Source organism: Chiloscyllium punctatum, chromosome 4 (genome assembly GCF_047496795.1).
Source record: "Chiloscyllium punctatum isolate Juve2018m chromosome 4, sChiPun1.3, whole genome shotgun sequence".
NCBI lineage: Eukaryota > Metazoa > Chordata > Chondrichthyes > Orectolobiformes > Hemiscylliidae > Chiloscyllium > Chiloscyllium punctatum.
The window spans coordinates 57,855,988-57,874,372 of record NC_092742.1 but is presented as its reverse complement, the minus strand read 5'-3'; the positions used below and the strand labels follow the sequence as shown (position 1 = coordinate 57,874,372).

General features: G+C 40.9%; 1 protein-coding gene across 6 annotated transcripts in view; it reads right to left on the bottom strand.

Annotated features, from left to right (window-relative positions):
- kiaa0586 (KIAA0586 ortholog) overlaps positions 1–18,385 on the bottom strand; it is a 521,487-nt gene that overhangs the window by 249,952 nt on the left and 253,150 nt on the right. The gene's annotated exons all lie outside the window — the stretch shown is intronic.

The window sequence follows — 18,385 nt, the reverse complement described above, 5'->3', positions numbered from 1 at the left end:
AATTGACTGCCACATGTCCTTACCTTTAAAAAGTTACAGAAATTCATTGGCTATGAAATGTTTGGAAAGCTTCAAGAAAGCAAAAGATGATATATCATACTTCCTTTCACATTGGCAGTTGGACAAATCAAATTATTTTTAATTGGTAGCTGTATAATATTTCCTATATTTTCCTTGCATTTCTTTTCTCAATCCACAAGTCAATACTGCATTTTGTTAATTGCATACATCTTCCACACAAGTCATATCTCATGAAAATGTTACAGAGCAACATACAGCAAAATAATTACTATTTACAATAGAGTTTTCCAGAACTGCAGGTTATCAATGACAATTTCAAAATAGAAATGGTGGACAGTTGTGTTTTGGTCTAAATGCACAAACCAGAGGATACATTTATTCAACCACTGTGATTTTCAAATTTCAGAATCCAGAATCAAGCTGAATTATTTCCACATGTTACTGTACTCAGTAAATTGCCAGATTACAGTGGAACTGAGCGAATTCAGATATGTCTAGCAACAAAGATGTGGAAAATGCATTTTTGAATTTTCTGACTAAACAGGTCATTCCAAGAGAAACTTGGAAAAGATAGCAGGTCATTATCCCACATAATTATGTTTTACTTTTAACTGTTGAACTGAATTCCACAGTCATCTTTTCTAGTCTCCACTTAATGGGCTGCAGGATTCTGATTGGCCAAATAGTAATAAACAGATGAAAGACTGCATACTGGCCCTGTCTGGCTCAGCAAGCATATTTGGCAAAGCATCTGTTCCGGATGTAGGTTCTTGTTTCACAATATAGTGGTGCCTCTGACCCAGTCATCATCTCACTAAACCCAGACAAGTCATTTGTCTCAGGTTTACCATTCCCAAATATTATTTTAGCATCAGACTTCTGATCTGGCATTTGACCTCATTCACTTGTTAATATCAGTGAATTTACTTGATAATTTAAAGCAGTGAAATCCGACTACTGAGTGTGGATCAAAATGTGTGCAATTCCACAGACTCTTTTCTCTGGGGAGCTGTTATCAGCTGTCCACAGAACAAACCACATGTTAGGAAGTTTAAATAGAATTTCTGATAACATCATAATTTTTTCCCCAATGCGATCCTTCATGGAACTAACTAAAATTGCAGAAATGTGGCTTGATACTCTCCGAAATAAGTAGCACAGCTTAGTAAGGCTAATTTTTAAAAAGTAAGCTTGTCACGTCAATTATTGACTTCAGGATTTCTGGAAGCCAGCATGAATATATATGTATACTAACAGGAATATTGGCATCAGCCCAACTACTATACAAAGGAAAATCTGATAGACTTTCAGATGAAACTAATAACAAAGTTTATATAAATATATTGTTGCAAGTCAAAGTGACCTATTTGAAAAACTGTATAAGCATGCTAATTAACTAGTCTGAACAAAAGAAAAATATATTATCCTATTTTCCCTGCTTGGGTAAAAAATTAAGGTTACAGTACTTTGTACAGTACAATAAATCTTTGATCTATTTTTGGCAGCCTCAAGTCATACATGTTTTCTCAGGAATGTATTTGAACTCCAGCATCAGACCAGACAAAAAACAGTAATGGTTTCTTCGACAGATCTGAAAAATTGCCAGGTAGGTTGTTCAACTAAGCATGCAGCTTTAATGCTCTAATTATCATTATTATTCATGCTAAGCGGTGGATCCAGTTTAGGTCATATTATGCACTGTACTAGATATTTTCCTGTTCATTGTGTGCATTGCTTGATGGCTTAGTCTTCTTACTCAACCTAGTTGGTGGTGCATCTATTCTAAAACCAGTCTCTGAGGACGGCATGCTCCATAAAAATGCAACACCAGGAAATTACATCAGCATTTCATGTCAGACATTGTAATTTATATTTTAAAAAAAGATTTCACCCGAAAATCTAATGCTGTCCCACCTGGTAAACGTGCAATTAAGAGAGATTAAAATTTTTAAGAAAGTGAAGTAATGAATCGACAACTTTCAGTATAAAATTGTTGATTGAGGATTTTTGTTAAATCAATTATGATCCTTAATTTTGTATTCCATTAATAATAAACTATATTGCAATTAAGATAATAGTATCAAGTTTTTCACTTTATCCAGAAACTGTATTATAGAGAATGGCCTCTGCCAATACTATTTTGAACATCTACCAGAAAGTACATAAATTGGTAAACTCTAACCCAGAATATTAATGTTATTGACAATTCCTAGCTTATACTGGATGACACCTTATAGTAATGTGGGCAAAATCATGCTTATGGCAGCGTGCAGAGTGCGAAATACTCAACAGATTTTATGAAAAGCTTTACTTTTATTTAATTGAAATTAACAATTCTACTTCAGCAATAAAATAATTATGATAATCACTTTAGTTTTTTTTAACGGGATGCAGGTATCACTAGCTAGCCCAGCATCTGTTGCCCACCCCAAATGCTCTTGAGAAGGCAATGGTGAGCTGTATTTTTTAAAACAGTGCTGTCTATGGAGTTTAGTTGCATTCTCAGATTTCTGCTCAGTACTGCCTGGATTATGATAGTGGGGTATTCAGCAATGGTAATGGTTGGACTGAGGACAATTCACCAAGTAACTCCTGCAGTGATATACTAGGAATGAGAAGATAAGCCTCCAACAGCCATAGCATCTTCATCTGGTAGGTATGACCAACTGGTGGAGAGTTTTCCCCAATTCTCATTGACTCCCATTTTGCTTGGGCTCCCAGGTATTCCACGTAGTCAAATGCTGATTTCATATCAAGGGCAGTTACTTTTACGTCACATCTTGAGTTCAGCTTTTTTGCCCATGTTTGTACCAGGGCTGTAATGAGGTCAGGAGTTAAGTGACTCTGATGGTACCCAAATTGAACGTCAGTGAGCCAGGTATTGCTGAGTGAGTGCCACTTGATAGTACTGTCAATGACACCTTCCAGCACAATGCCGATGATTGACAATTAATTAATGAGCTGATAACTGTCCAGTTTGGATTTGTCCTTTTTTTTATAGAGTCATAGAGATGTACAGCATGGAAACAGACCCTTCGGTCCAACCCGTCCATGCCAACCAGATATTCCAACCCAATCTAGTCCCACCTGCCAGCACCCGGCCCAAATCCCTCCAAACCTTTCCTATTTATATACCCATCCAAATGCCTCTTAAATGTTGCAATTGTACCAGCCTCCACCACTTCCTCTGGCAGCTCATTCCATACACATACCACTCTCTGTGTGAAAAAGTTGCCCCATAGGTCTCTTTTATATCTTTCCCCTCTCACCCTAAACCTATGCCCTCTAGTTCGGGACTCCCCCACCCCAGGGAAAACACTTTGTCTATTTATCCTATCCATGCTCCTCATAATTTTGTAAACCTCTATAAGGTCACCCCTGAGCCTCCGACGTTCCAGGGAAAACAGCCCCAGCTTGTTCAGCCTCTCCCTGTAGCTCAGATCCACCAACCCTGGCAACATCCTTGTAAATCTTTTCTGAACCCTTTTAAGTTTCACAACATCTTTCCGACAGGAAGGAGACCAGAATTGCATGCAATATTCCAACAGTGGCCTAACCAATGTCCTGTACAGCCGCAACATGACCTCCCAACTCCTGTACACAATTCTCTGACCAATAAAGGAAAGCATACCAAATGCCTTCTTCACTATCCTATCTACCTGTGACTCCACTTTCAAGGAGCTATGGACCTGCACTCCAAGGTCTCTTTGTTCAGCAACACTCCCTAGGACCTTACCATTAAGTATATAAGTCCTGCTAAGACATATTTGGACAATTTGGACCCATGCAGACATGGGTCATCCATTTGACACTTCTTGCTGAAGGAGGTTACAAACATTTCAGCCTTCAGTTTTGAAAGATAAACAAAAACAGTAGTACCTTGAGGAACATTTGGTTGTCATGCGACTGAATTCTTGAATGACTGGGATTAGTTTAAAGCTGAAAAAACACCACTTTATATTCCACTATTATGGAATGTGAAACATTCCTTTAAAAATGTAATGTAAATTTTAGTGACTCTGATTTTTTGAACAGCACAGAAATGCCATTCTAATTAGAAAATAATTTTAACAAGATTGAGGTCACACCATTTGGCAAAATCATCCTTTTGTGCTTTAAATTTTCAATTCGGATAGGCTCTGAGGAATTTATGTACTTGAAATAACCTGAGTTTTAATGGAAGAATGTACAGTCACCCAAATGAGTCAGCTTAATGGCCTTACATTTCCAAGTTTTTATACTAAGACTTCTGAAAAAAATAAGAGTTCTCAGTATTATTTTTAACTTATGCATATCTGTAATACGTAAATGTTGTTTTCTTATGTAGCTGGTACCCTTGGTCACTGTCCATCACCTTTGTTATTTCTAGTTGGTAGATACAATGGATTTGTGAGGTGCTGTTGTCGAAGCCTTGGTGGGTTGCTGCAGTGCATCGTGTAAATGGTACACTGCTACCACTATGGTAGAATGAGGAACTGTTTAAAGTGCTGCTTTGCATGTCAGTCAAGGGACTGCTCTTTCTGAGATGGCACTGATCCTGTTTGAGGGTTGGAGATTTGCATTCTTCTCGTTCAACAGTTACTACTTCATCACATTTCAGACTTGATAGGCTTTCTCCAAGTCAAAACGGGAGACACTCACAACAGAATACGTGGCTTCTGACCTACTCTGTAGCCGCAGCATTTATGTGGCTGTTGTTAGGTTTCAGATTAATCATGGCCCCAGGCTGTAGATTGATGTTGGATTTGGCAATGGTGAAGTGTACAAAGTTAAACGCTGTCTTGTTGGAGATAGCCATTCACTGGAACTTTTGGAGCACAGTCACTTATGATCCCAAGCCTGAAGACTTACTGTACCACAGCCATGGACAATTTCATTATCTGAGGAGCTATAAATGGAATTGAATTCCAAGCAATTATTAGTTAACAAACCTACTTCTGACATTATGATGGAAGATTGTTATTGATGAAGCAGCTATGGTCGTTGAGAGAACACTGTTCTTAGGAATTCCTACAGTAATGTCCTGAGGTTGAGATGAGCGGCCTGATTCCCATTGATTTTAATGATATAAAGGTTCCTTGATGCTGTACTTGGTTAAATGCTGCCTTGATGTCAGGACCCATCACATGCACTTCAGCTCCAGAATTAGGTTCCCTTATCCATGTTTAGATCAAGTCTATAAATGAGGTCTGCAGCTGAGTAGCCTAATCGAATCCAAACTGAGTGATGGTGAGCAGGTTGCTACTGGAAAAGTCCAGCTTGACAGTACTGTTGATGTCACCATCTATCATTTTGTTGATGACTGACAACAGACTCACAGAGCAGTAATTTGTCAGATTAGACTCATCCCGTTTATTTCATGGATAGAACACACTTGGGCAATTTTCCACATTGTTGCACAGGTGCCAAAGTAGCACTACTGGAGCAGTTTAGCTATTATTACAGCGCAACTCATCACCACTATCTAGGATTTTGAAAAGTTCCATTGTCTTTGTTGTAGTCAATGCCTTCAGCCATTTCTTAGTAAGTGTACAGTAAACAGAATTTGCTGAATTCAAGCTTCTAAAATGATTAGGATCACAAGGAAGAGGCAGAGGTGTGTCACCCACTCAGAACTCATGAAAGAAAAATCACCTGTAAGACACCCCAGGGAGGAACATCAATGAAGACAGTACACAGCCAATTGGGTTCACTCCATAGGAAGTCAAGACATGGCTGAAAGTACAGCAACTGTTAAGGTTATGGGCCCTGATAATATTTCAGCAATAGCATTGAAGACGTGTACTCCAGTATCTGCCATGCCCAAGCTGTTGCAGTACAGATATCCAGCATTATAGAAAAATGCCCAGGTATGTCTTGTACATAAGATGGCAAGACAAATCTAATTCCAACAATACCAGCCCATCAGCCTACTCATGATCATCTGCAAAGTGATAGGCAGTTCAAAGACACTCAGTTTGGGCTCCACCAAGATCACTCAACTCCTGCTATCATTATACAGCCTTAGTGCTAATATGGACAAAACAGCTAAAGTCCAGATTTCAGATGTGAGTGATTGCCCTCGACATCAATGCTGCATCTGAGTGACTGTAGTATCTAAGAGCCTGTGCAAACCTAGAGTCAATGGGTATTGGGGTGAAATTCACTGCTATTTGGAGTCATATCCACCACAAAAGAAAATGGTTGCAGTTGTTACAGGTTGGCCATCTGAGCTCCAGAGACTTTACTGAAGGAGCTCTTCAGAGTAATGTCATTGGCTAACTATAGTCAGCTGCTTCATCATAAGACCACAAGATATAGAAGCAGAATTAGGCCATCCGGCCCATCGATTCTGCTCTGCCATTCGATCATGGCTGATTGGGGTTGAGAAATCGTTCTCCTAAGTTCTCCTGTAATCCTTGATCCTCTTATTAATCAAAAACATATTGCAGTCTTAAAGACAGTCAATGACATGGCATCCACAGCCTTCTGCAGAAATTCCAGATTCACCACCCTCTGTTTAAAGACATTCCTCCTCATTTCAGTTCTAAAGAGTCATCACTTCACTCTGAGGCGATGCTCTCGGGTCTTCTCCACATCCACTTTACCCAGTCCTTTCAATATTCTGTCAGTTTCATCTTTCTTCCTTCAAATTCCATTGAGTACACTCATATGACAAACCCTTCATTCCTGGGATAATTCTTGTGAGCCTCCTATAGACATCCTCCAAGGCCAGCACCATTCTCTCTAAGATATGGGGCCCAACACTGCCCACAATATTCTAAATGCAGTCTGACCAGAGTCTGAGCAGTACATCCCTACTCTAGTATTCTAGGCCCCTGGAAATTAATGCAAACATTTTAGTTGCCTTCTTAACTATCAACTGAACCTGCATGTTAACCTTAAGAGAATCCTGAAATAGGACTCCCTTGCCCCTTCGTTCTTCAGATTACAAAGGCTTTTGCCCGAATAGTCAATTTTCCTGCTCCTCGGATGCTGCCTGACCTGCAGTGCTTTTCCAGCACCACTCTAATCTAGACTTTGATTTCCAGTATCTACAGTCCTCACTTTTGCCCATTTAAACAATAGTCTACATCTCTGTTCTTCCTACCAAAGTGCATAATCCCACACTTGTCCATATTTTTGTATTCAATCTGCCACTTCTCTGCCCACTCTCCTTGTCCAAGTCCTTCTACAGCCTCTCCACTTCCTCAACACTGCCTGTCCCTCCTCTCATCTTTGTGTGATCTGCAAACTTAGCCACAAAGCCTCCAGTTCCTTTATCTGGGGCACTGACATATAACATGAATAGTTGCCATTCCAGCACTGACGGCTGTGAAACTCTACTAATTATCAGCTGCCATCCTGAAACGATGCCTTTATCCCCATCTTCAGGCCTTCTGCAAGTCAGACTATCCTTTATCCATGCTAGTACCTTGATCCTAACACCAGGGGCTCTAAATTAGCAGTCTCCTGAAGGACACCTTGTCAAAGTCTTTCTTGAAAACTAAATAGTTTGTCTAACTTGCTTATTACCTCCTCGAAGAATTCTAACAGATTTGTCAGGCATGACCCCCCCTTGACAAAGTCGTGCTCTATTTCACCATGTGCTTCCAAGTACTCTGCAACCTCATCCTGAATAATGGATTCTACCAACAAAGAAGGCCAGGTTAACCAGCCTATAATTTCCCATCTTCTTCTTCCCTCTCTTCTTAAACAGTGGTGTTGCATTAACCACTTTCCCATCCTCTGGGACTCTCCCTGGTTCCAGTGATTCCCGAAAGATCACCACCAACACCTCCACAATCTCATCAGCTAACTCTTTCAGTCCATCTGCTCTGGTGATTTATCCATCTTTAGACCATTCAACATCCCAGCACCTTCTCCTTAGTGATGGCCACTATACTCAACTCTGTTCCTGACTCTCTTGATGTTCTCGTATGCTGCTGGTGCCTTCCATCATGAAGACTGGTGAATCGTAGCTATTCAGCTCCTCCATCATTTCTTTGTTCCTTATTGCTATCTCTCCAGCCTCATTTGCCAGCAGTTCAATATCTGCTCTTGCCTCTCTTATCTTTTAGATATCTAAAAAATACTTGCAAATTTTTAATATTACTAGCGAGCTTGTTCTCATACATAATCTTCTTTCCCCTTATTGCTCTCTTCGTTGTTCTCTGCAGGTTTTTAAAGACTTCCCAATCCTCTGGTTTCTTACTAATCTTCACCACACTGTATGCTTTTTCCTTTGCTTTTATGCTGTCCCTGTCTTCTTCTGTCAGCCATGGTTGCCTCATCCGCCCCTCAGAATGTTTCTAGTTCCTTGGAATGCTGTGCCTCCCAAATTACCCACAGAAATCCAACCATTGTTGCTCATCATCTGCCTGCTATGCTCCCCTTCTAATCAGCTCTGGCGAGAGCTTCCCTTTTCTCCTTGTAGCTACTTTTACTCAATAATAATACTGTAACATCTGATTCCAGCATCTCACTCTCAAACTACAGGCTGAATTCTATCATTGACCCCGAGGGGTTCATTCACCTTCAGCTCCCTAATCAAGTTTACTCATTATACATTACCAAAGCCAAAATTGCCTGTTCCCAAGTGAGGTCTATCACAAAATGCTTCAAAAATCCATCTCATAGACATTCCACAAATTTCTTTTCTTGAGATCTGTTATGCACCTGATTTTCCCAGTTCCCCTATATATTGATGTTCTTTATGACTATTGCAATAATGCCTTTTTTATATGTCTTTTCTATTTGCTGATTTATTTTCTGGCCCACATCCTGGCTACTGCTTGGAGGCCTGTACCTAACTCTCATCAGGGTCTTTTTCCTTTTGTGGTTCCTCAACTTTACCCAGGCAGATTCCACACCTTCCAAACATACAACACTTCTTGCTATCAATCTAGTTTCACTTCTGATGAACAAGGCAACCCCGCCTCTCTGCCCATCTGCCTGTCCTTTTGCTAGCACATGTACCCTTGGATATTTAGTTCCCAGCCTGGATTCCCTTGCACCTGCATCTCTGTGAAGCCTAAGATCATATCTGCCAATTTCAATCTATGCCACAAGCTCATTTAGTTTGTGTAACTTTAGCACAATACCCTCCTGCATTAACTGCTCCCCTTCTCATTGTTGTCCGTTTAGATGCTATGCCTGAAGTTAGACTCCTAATCCTTTCCACATTCTGTACCCTATTATTTGTTTTGGAAACTTTAATAACCTTACCTGAGTCTCCCCTCTTGTAACTAGTTTAAAATCCTTGTTTGTTGGGGTGAAGGGGGAATGGTTAGAAGTTGTTAATGACTTTTCCTCCATCATAAAGTCAGCTGTGGGGATGTTTGCTGATGATATGTGAATTTTCATCACCATTAGTGACTCCTCAGGTACTGAAGCATTATCATCATTCAATACCCAGTGATCAACATCCTGGGGAGCTACCGTTGACCAAAAACTGAACTGGACCTGCCATATAAACATTCTGGCCAGAAGAGCAGGCCAGATCTCAGGAATTTTGTGGCAAGTTACTCACCTTCTGGCTGCTGGAGACTTGTCCATCATGTAAAAGGCACAAGTCAAAGGTGTGATGGAATAATCTCCACTTTCATGGATGAGTGCAGTTCCAAAGACACTTAAGATGCTCAACATCATTCCGAACAAAATAACATGCTCCGTTGTCAACCCATTTACCACTCTGAACATACAAACCCTCCACCACGGAAGCACAATGGCAGCATTATGTACCATCCAGAAGGTGATTTGCTGCAACTCATCAAAGCTCAACAGCATCTTCCAAACCTGTGACCTCTACCATCTAGAAGGACAAGGGCAGCAGATAGGGTCATAGAGATGTACAGCACAGAAACAGAACGTTTGGTCCAACTTGTCCATGATAACCAGATATCCCAACTCAATCTAGCCCCATCTGCTAGTACCCTGCCCATATCCCTCCAAACCCTTCCTATTCATATACCCTCCAGATGCCTTTTAAATGTTGCAATTGTACTAGCCTCCACCACTTCCTCTGGCAGCTCATTCCATACACCCAATACCCTCTGCGTGAAAAAGTTGCCCTTTAGGTCTCTTTTATATCTTTCCCCTCTCACCCTAAACCTATGCCCTCTAGTTCTGGACTCCCCCAGCCCAGGAAAAGGACTTGTCTATTTACCCTATCCATGCTCCTCATAATTTTATAAACCTCTGTAAGGTCACCCCTCAGCCTCCAACGCTCCAGGGAAAACATCCCTAGCCTATTCAACCTCTCCCTATAACTCAAATCCTCCAATCCTGGCAACATCTTTGTAAATCTTTTCTGAACCCTTTCACGTTTCACAACATCTTTCCGATAGGAAGGAGACCAGGACTGCACGCAATATCCCAACAGTGGCCTAACCAATGTCCTGTACAGCTGCAACATGACCTCCCAACACCTGTACTCGATGCTCTAATCAATAAAGGAAAGCATACCAAACACCGCCTTCACTATTGATTTGAAAAATGTGTTCCTGGAAAAACACAGCAGGCCAGGCAGCATCCGAGCAGCAGGAGAATCGACGTTTTGGGCATAAGCCCTTCTTCAGGAATGAGGCTGATGTGCCAAGCGGGCTTGCATAAGCCCGCTTGGCACACCAGCCTCATTCCTGAAGAAGGGCTTATGCCCGAAATGTCGATTCTCCTGCTAGCCCACTTGGCACACCAGCCTCACTCCTGAAGAAGGGCTTATGCCCGAAACATCGATTCTCCTGCTCCTTGGATGCTGCCTGGCCTGCTGTGTTTTTCCAGCACCACATTTTTCAACTCTGGTCTCCAGCATCTGCAGTCCTCACTTTCTCCTAGCCTTCTTCACTATCCTATGTACCTGTGACTCTACTTTCAAGGAGTTACATCACTCTGTAAATTTTTGCGATAAATTCTGTGCCTTACAATTGTGTCCTCCACAATCACCTGATGAAGGAGCGGCGCTCTGAAAGCTAGTGTGCTTCCAATTAAACCTGTTGGACTATAACCTGGTGTTGTGTGATTTTTAACTTTGTATACCCCAGTCCAACATCGGCATCTCCAAATCATGTTCAATTTTGATGTAATCTGCAAATTTACTAACTACTAACTTACTTGCTAACACATCCAAATCATTTACATAAATAACGAAACGTAGTGGACTCAGCACCGATCCTTGTGGCACTCCACTGGTGACAGGCCTCCAATCTGAAAAACAACCCTTCACTACCACCCTCTGTCTTCTACCTTTGAGCCAGTTCCTTATCCAAATGGCTAATTCTCCCTGTATTCCATTATATCGTGCATGAGAAGTTCCTCTCTAAGCCACATACCATCCTGATTTGGAACTATATTGCTGTCACTTTATTGGTGACAGGTTAAAATCCAGGAACCCGCTTCCACAGTACTCTAAGTGAATTTACACAAAATGGACTGCAGTGGTTCAAGGAGGAGGCTAGCTATCACCATAACGGGCAATTTGGTTGGGGAATAAATGTTGGCCTAGTTAGTGACACACTGTTCCCATGAAAGAATAAGAAAAGGAAACAGTCTTACAAAGTCAATTTTCTAAAATATGTTGCACATAAACATTCCTGTTAAAAGCCTTTACAACATGTACTAAGGTAAGCTAAGGCATTCTCATGGGAATTAGAAATGGAAGAGTTGCAATGTTCACTGGTGTACTGCTGATTTTGTGATGTTAATCGAGTAGGCAGCTGCAGGAAATGGAGCAAAGATTAGTTTCGCTGGATCCCTGCCTACTCTTGTTTCTCTATTTTCCACTGTCACTCCTGGCAGCTCATGGAAATATTCACCCATATCTTGGCAGCTGTATTCAAATGCAGTAGTATTGATTTGGCTATATCATGCGTCTAATTTTCCATCAGTTTTGCTTTTCCACTGTCAAGAACAAGCCAATGTAAAATGGCATCCAGGTTTCCTAGATACTATTTTAAAAGTGGAACTGATTTAAACCACCTAACCTTTCAGTCAGAGGCAGGAACAGTTCTCTTTATAATAATTGGAAGGGAGGTACAAGCAGATGGGTGAAATTTACATGCTGTTACTATGGAAAAAAAATTGACATGCACTTTACTTGTCTGTCTGAGCATCATTAGCTGAGCTACTATCACCTACATGCCCTCCTCCTCTCAAAACTAAAATAAAACAAGGCATGTTCATTGGAAACTCCCTTTCGTTCTGTTTCTTGGAGGAAGAGCAGCAAAGCAAAAATACCAACCTGATCAGGCCTACATCACGGGCACAGAGAACTGTGTCTATCGTCACACAAGCAACTAGACAGTGGCAATTTTATCTCTATGTTGACAAAAAAAAATGACTATAGAGGCTTTCCAAAGGAAACCATTAAAATATTCTGGGTAATCCAAGATGGAGGACAGGAAACATTTCTAGCTGTAACAACTGCTCCGTTTTTGAGGTATTTTAGGTGTTGGAGGTGATTTCCTTGAATTCGAGGAGCAGCAATTACTGTTTTATATGCTGTTGCAATGTTTTGGAATTTTGGAGAAAAAAAAGTCAAAGCAACAGCACTTTCAAAAGGGAGCAGTACAGACAAAGGAAGCACATAGTGAGATCAGTACAGGGGAGAGAAAAAGAGAGAAAGAAACCCACATTGCTAACTGACAGTGCAGCGAACCTGCACAGTTACTGCCTTTGCTGTTGAATTCATGTATTGCTGGGCATCACAGTACGTCTGGGAAAATTAAAAAACAGTGAAATTCACAACTAATCTTGGTGGAACTTGTTCGGGAGAGGTCACAGCACAGAAACAGATACGTGGATATTTTAACCGTGGCCTCACAATACGTTTGCAGTAGTGAGTACAGTGGGTTCTTTCTTGATTATATGCTTTATTGAGATATGTCTCTTGAGTAAGCTTAAAATATAAGTCATAAGTATTAATTTAACTTGGAATAGTGTTTGGTAGAGGAATGAGACAGTGCTATTTTATGGTTCTGTAGATTGAAAGAAGCAAAAATGGCCTTTAGTAGAGTGATATGCTCTTCTTGTCAGATATGGGAGTTTAGGGAGAGTTTACGGGTTACTGAGGATTGTATCCTGTCAGATTGAATGGATTGCTTGGAGAGACAGTTAGAGGCAATGAGGAATTTACAAGAGCAAGGGGATGTGATGGATGGCAGTTATAGGAAGGGGAAAGTCTCAAATACAGTCACATAGATGGGTTAACTCCAGGAAAGGTAAGAGAGGTAGGCAGGTAGTACAGGAGTCTTCTGTGGCTATCCCCATTTCAAACAAGTATGCTGTTTTGGAAAATGTAGGGGGTGATGGATTCTCAGGGGAACGTAGCACGAGCATGTTTCTGGTACTGAGACTGGCTCGAATGCAATGAGAGGTACGTCAGGTTCCAAGAGATCAGTTATGTTAGGGGACTCTCTAGTCCGAGGTACAGTCAGACGTTTCTGTGGCCAGCAGTGAAAAATCAGAATGGTGTGTTGCTTCCCTGGTACAGGATCAAGGATGTCTCAGAGAAGGAGGGTGCAGAATGTTCTCAAGGGGGAAAGGTGCCAGCAGGAGGTCATTGTACACATTGGAACCAATGACATAGGAAGGAAAAATGTTGAGATTCTGAAGGGAGATTAGAGAGAGTTAGGCAGGAATTTGAAAAAGAGGTCCTCAAGAGTAGTAATGTCTGGATTATGAGCAGGAATAGGAGGATAGAGCAGATGAATGCACAGCTGAGGAGCTGGTGTATGGGAGAAGGATTCACACTTTTGGATCGTTGGAAGCTCTTTTGGGGTAGAAGCGACCTGTACAAGAAGGACGGATTGCACCTGAATTGGAAGGGGATGAATATACTGGCTGCAGCTGCTCGGGATGATTTAAACTAGTAAGGTGGGTGGGGGGGTTCGGTGGGACCCAGGGAAATAGTGAGGAAAGAGATCAATCTGAGACTGGTACAGTTAAGAACAGAAGTGAGTCAAAACAGTCAGGGCAGGCAGGGACAAAGCAGAGAACAAGGTAGGACTGATAAACTAAACTGCATTTATTTCAATGCAAGAGGCCTAACAGGGACGGAAGGCAGATAACTCAGGGCATGGTTAGAAACATGGGACTGAGATTTCATAGCAATTACAAAAACATGGCTCAGGGATGGACAGGACTGGCAGCTTAATGTTCCGGGATACAAATGCTACAGGAAGGACAGCAAGGGAGGCAAGAGAGGAGGGGAAGAGGTGTTTTTGATAAGGGATAACATTACAGCTGTACTGAGGAGAATATTCCCAGAAATATATCCAGGGAAGTTATTTGGTTGGAACTGAGAAATAAGAAAGGGATGATCACTTTATTGGGATTGTATTATAGACTCCTTAATAGTCAGAGGGAAATTGAGAAACAAATTTGTAAGGAAATCTCAGTTACCTGCAAAAATAATAGGGTGGTTATGGTTGGGGATTTTAACTTTCCAAATATAGACTGGGACTGCCATAGTGTTAAGGGTTTAGATGGAGAGGAATTTGTTAAAGAAAATTTTCTGACTCAGTATGTGGATGTACCTATTAGAGAAGGTGCAAAATTTGACCTACTCTTGGGAAATAAGGCAGGGCTGGTGACTATTTTAAATCTATTAGAATTATGGTCGCTGGCCCCAAAGTGGGGTGGCACTTTGGGGCCAGCAACCATAATTCTATTAGATTTAAATAGTGATGGAAAAGGATACAGCATATCTAAAAGTTGAAGTTCTAAATTGGAGAAAGGCCAATTTTGACACAGAGGGTGGTACATGTAAGGAATGAGCTGCCAGAGGAAGTGGTGGCGGCTAGTACAGTTGCAACATTTAAAAGGCATCTGGATTGGAGGGATATGGGCCAGGTGATGACAGGTGGGACTAGATTGGGTTGGGATATCTGGTCTGCATGTATGAGTTGGACCGAAGGGTCTGTTTCCATGCTGTACATCTCTATGACTGTATGAGAATAAACTGACCTGGAATCCATCTCCTCACTTGCCCATTGCTGTTAACTGTATAACCATCTTCAAATTCTATGTCACAGAGTCATTCCAGACTCTGTGGCATAAGGTGAATGACTATGCATGGAAACACTAAGTAAGTCAAAGATGTTCTCATTTCTGGAGCTAGCAATTTTATAAGTCTGTCTGTTGACACGAAACAGCAGCATGACTGAAAATTGACAATGTTGAAGAACTCAATGAAAACCAAGGGATCCATAAGTTGCATCTCTGTGCCTTTAAACACTGAATTTATTCATGTTCATCAGGAAAATATTTTGCCCTGTCAAGGTGTAGTTCAACAGCAACCATCCACACACCATCAAGTTTGTTAAAAACAAGTTTCCAGGTCAATCCTGAGATCAAAACTATGCTTTAAAGTCTTGGTTACTGTGTGCTTTCCTCTGCGCAGCTGAGCAACACTACAATGAGGTTCATTCATCAAAGAGAGGTATCATTCAGAAGGCACCCTTCCTGTATATGAACCAAAATAGGAGAGCTCTTGTGGTGCAGTGGACCAGGAGGCCTGGGTTCAAGTCCCACTTGCTCCACAGATGTGTAATAACATCTCCAAACAGGTTGAGAACCACCACAGGGGCTTCCTACAGTATAGTCTAACAGAAGTTTCAAGGGTTCTGTTACATGTTGGAAGATACTGCCTTTTCAGAAAAGATAACAATTTTCATCAGGATTATTAAGGTTGTACCTGTCATTGATGTCTTGATTAGATGATGTCTTGATGTCACTGGACTTGAAACACTATCTCTGCTTCCTTCCAACAGATGCTGCCAGACCTGCTGAGTTTCACCAGCAATTTGTTTTTGTTGTAGATCTCCAGCATTTGCAGTGCTTTGTTTTATTATCCTGAATAATCTTCCCATCTACAGATCTATACTAAAATCTTCTTCTGACAACAATATTCATCTTAAAACTTGTGCTAATTTACTTGATTGCCAGCTGTATACCACCATCTACAAGTTTTCACAATTATGTCATCATCCACGTTTTTTGTGCAGCTTGTTCTTCCTTCTAACCTCGGTATACAATACTACCTGAATGGAAAAGGTACTGCTACATTCCTAAAGCAGTATTTTGAAATGAAATTGCTGGAGGCGAATGTTACATAGGCAGAATGACCCTGACCCCTTTCAGTCAAATATTCAAGCAACTAAACTAGCTCGGAGGATACCCACTTACAGCCTGCCATTCTCAACAGATCAAGTGTGGGCACTGTCTCAACTTGATAAATGTTCTGTGGTCAGGCCTACCTGCAGATACCAATGAGTTCAATGTCACTCTATAAAACACCTGCCTACAATCCAGCCTAATTTATGTGGAAGCTGAAAGAAACACCCCTCTCCAATCTAGAGACTTCTGATCTCACTGTGCTGGTAAAGTCTTTAAAATCTTTTCTGGCACTAAGTGTCATGAAAAGATTGGTCATAATTGCCATCATTGCCATGGTCATTGTAGCTACTGCTTCTAAGTTATTGTCATTGGAGTCCTAGACTGCTTTGAGCTAAACAATGCCTCCTTTACTTATTCAGTTTTTTGCAGCAATATTTCAGAAGAAAATTTGCTATCCTGCAGGCCCTCCTACAATTAAATAAGTTTTTAATTCATTTATTACTAATTTTGGGTATGGAATACTTTTTAAGCTACAGAAAGACATTTATCCTATAGTAGCATATTAGTTTCTGCCCTCAAAATAATGTGTTCCCTGAGGTTTCACTGGTCAGAAGCTCACCACCATGAATACTGTAATTAACTTAAACCTGGAGACTGCAGAACATATTAGACAGATGAAAATCATAACCAATCAATAATTTTCATCCATATTGTCCTTTTATTTTGGAAAAGGTCTCAAAGAAACTCTCAGAGGCATAAGGAAATATAAATGCAGAGCCTGTAAGGAAATCAAGTGGAGGTGTGCAACAACTCCACCTACAGAGGTGGAGTTTTAAGAAGATTCTTTTGAGAGGGTATAATCGTAATGGCACAACAAACTCAGGTCTCTGCCATCTCTCTATAGAATAAACCAATCAGCCCCGCTCCTTTTTTCCTATTTCCATGGCATTGCAAAATTTCCTTCAAGGGTCAATCCAATGTTCCACTGAAATCATTCAGCTCCTATGCATCCATCACTCTTGTAGTCTGCATGATGCAGTCATCACTATTTTGTTTTAGATAAGAAGGTACCACCTGACAATTCCCAAGTGTCACTTGCCCAAATGGGCATCTCCTAGTCATTATACTCTGAGCTAATAGGAACATTTCACATTGTTCACCTTATCTGAACTTGGCATAATATTGTACACCTCCATTAAACTTCCCCTCAATGTTCTTGATTCCAAGAAGAACTGTTCCACATTTTCCAACACAACTTCTGAGCTGAAGTCAATTATTCCCAGAGTTGGTCTGGTAAATCGCCTCTGTACTTTCACAATCTTTCTAAAGTGTGGCAACCAAAATTGGACACACTATTCTAATTGCGTCCTTGTTCAAGCATTATAAGACAATGCAAAACTTCCACCATTTGTACTCAATACTTCTATTAATAAAGCCCAAGATCACAAATGCTTTACTCACTAGGTCTCTCAATTTGTCTTACATGAACCCCCTATTTCACTCTGACCTTGTATACTGTTTAGAATAATGTCATCTCATCTATATTCCTTCTCCCTCCTCCTGCTCCCAAAATGTATGACTTTACCCTTCTCTATATTAAATTCCACCTGTCATTTTCCTAACCATTCTCCGAGCCTGTGTCCTGTTTCAGTTGATGGTGTGTCAGCTATCCTAGTACTAAATCTTAAAGAAAATTTTGCCTACGACCCTCCACTCTAAAAACAACCATGTACCATAACATCATAAGAAATAGGATCAGAAGGTCATTTAGCCCCTTGAGCCTGCTCTACCATTCAATGGGATCATGGCTAAACCGACATTCTTCACATCCACTTTCCTGCCCTTTTTCTGGAAAACTTGACTCCCCTACTGAGCAAGAATTTATCCAATCAGCCTTAAATATACAGAAGGAATCGACCCCTACAGTTCTGTGGGGCAAGGAGTTCCAAAGGCTTGATGTGTGCCACAACTTGATGTTTTCTGTTCTCAAGCTGATGATGACCACTTATTCCATGAACTTCAGCTTTGTTAACTGCCCTTTCATGTAGCACTTTGGCCAATGCTTTTGTTTAAAAAAAGTCCATATGGACAATATCCGCAGTATGCCCATCAAAAACCTCATTGTTACTTAGAGTCATAGAGTCATAGAAATATACAGCACGAAGACAGACCCTTCAGTCCAACTCATCCATACCAACCAGTATCTGAAATTAATCTACTCCCGTTTGCCAGCATTTGGGCCATTTCCCTCTAAACCCTTCCTATTCAT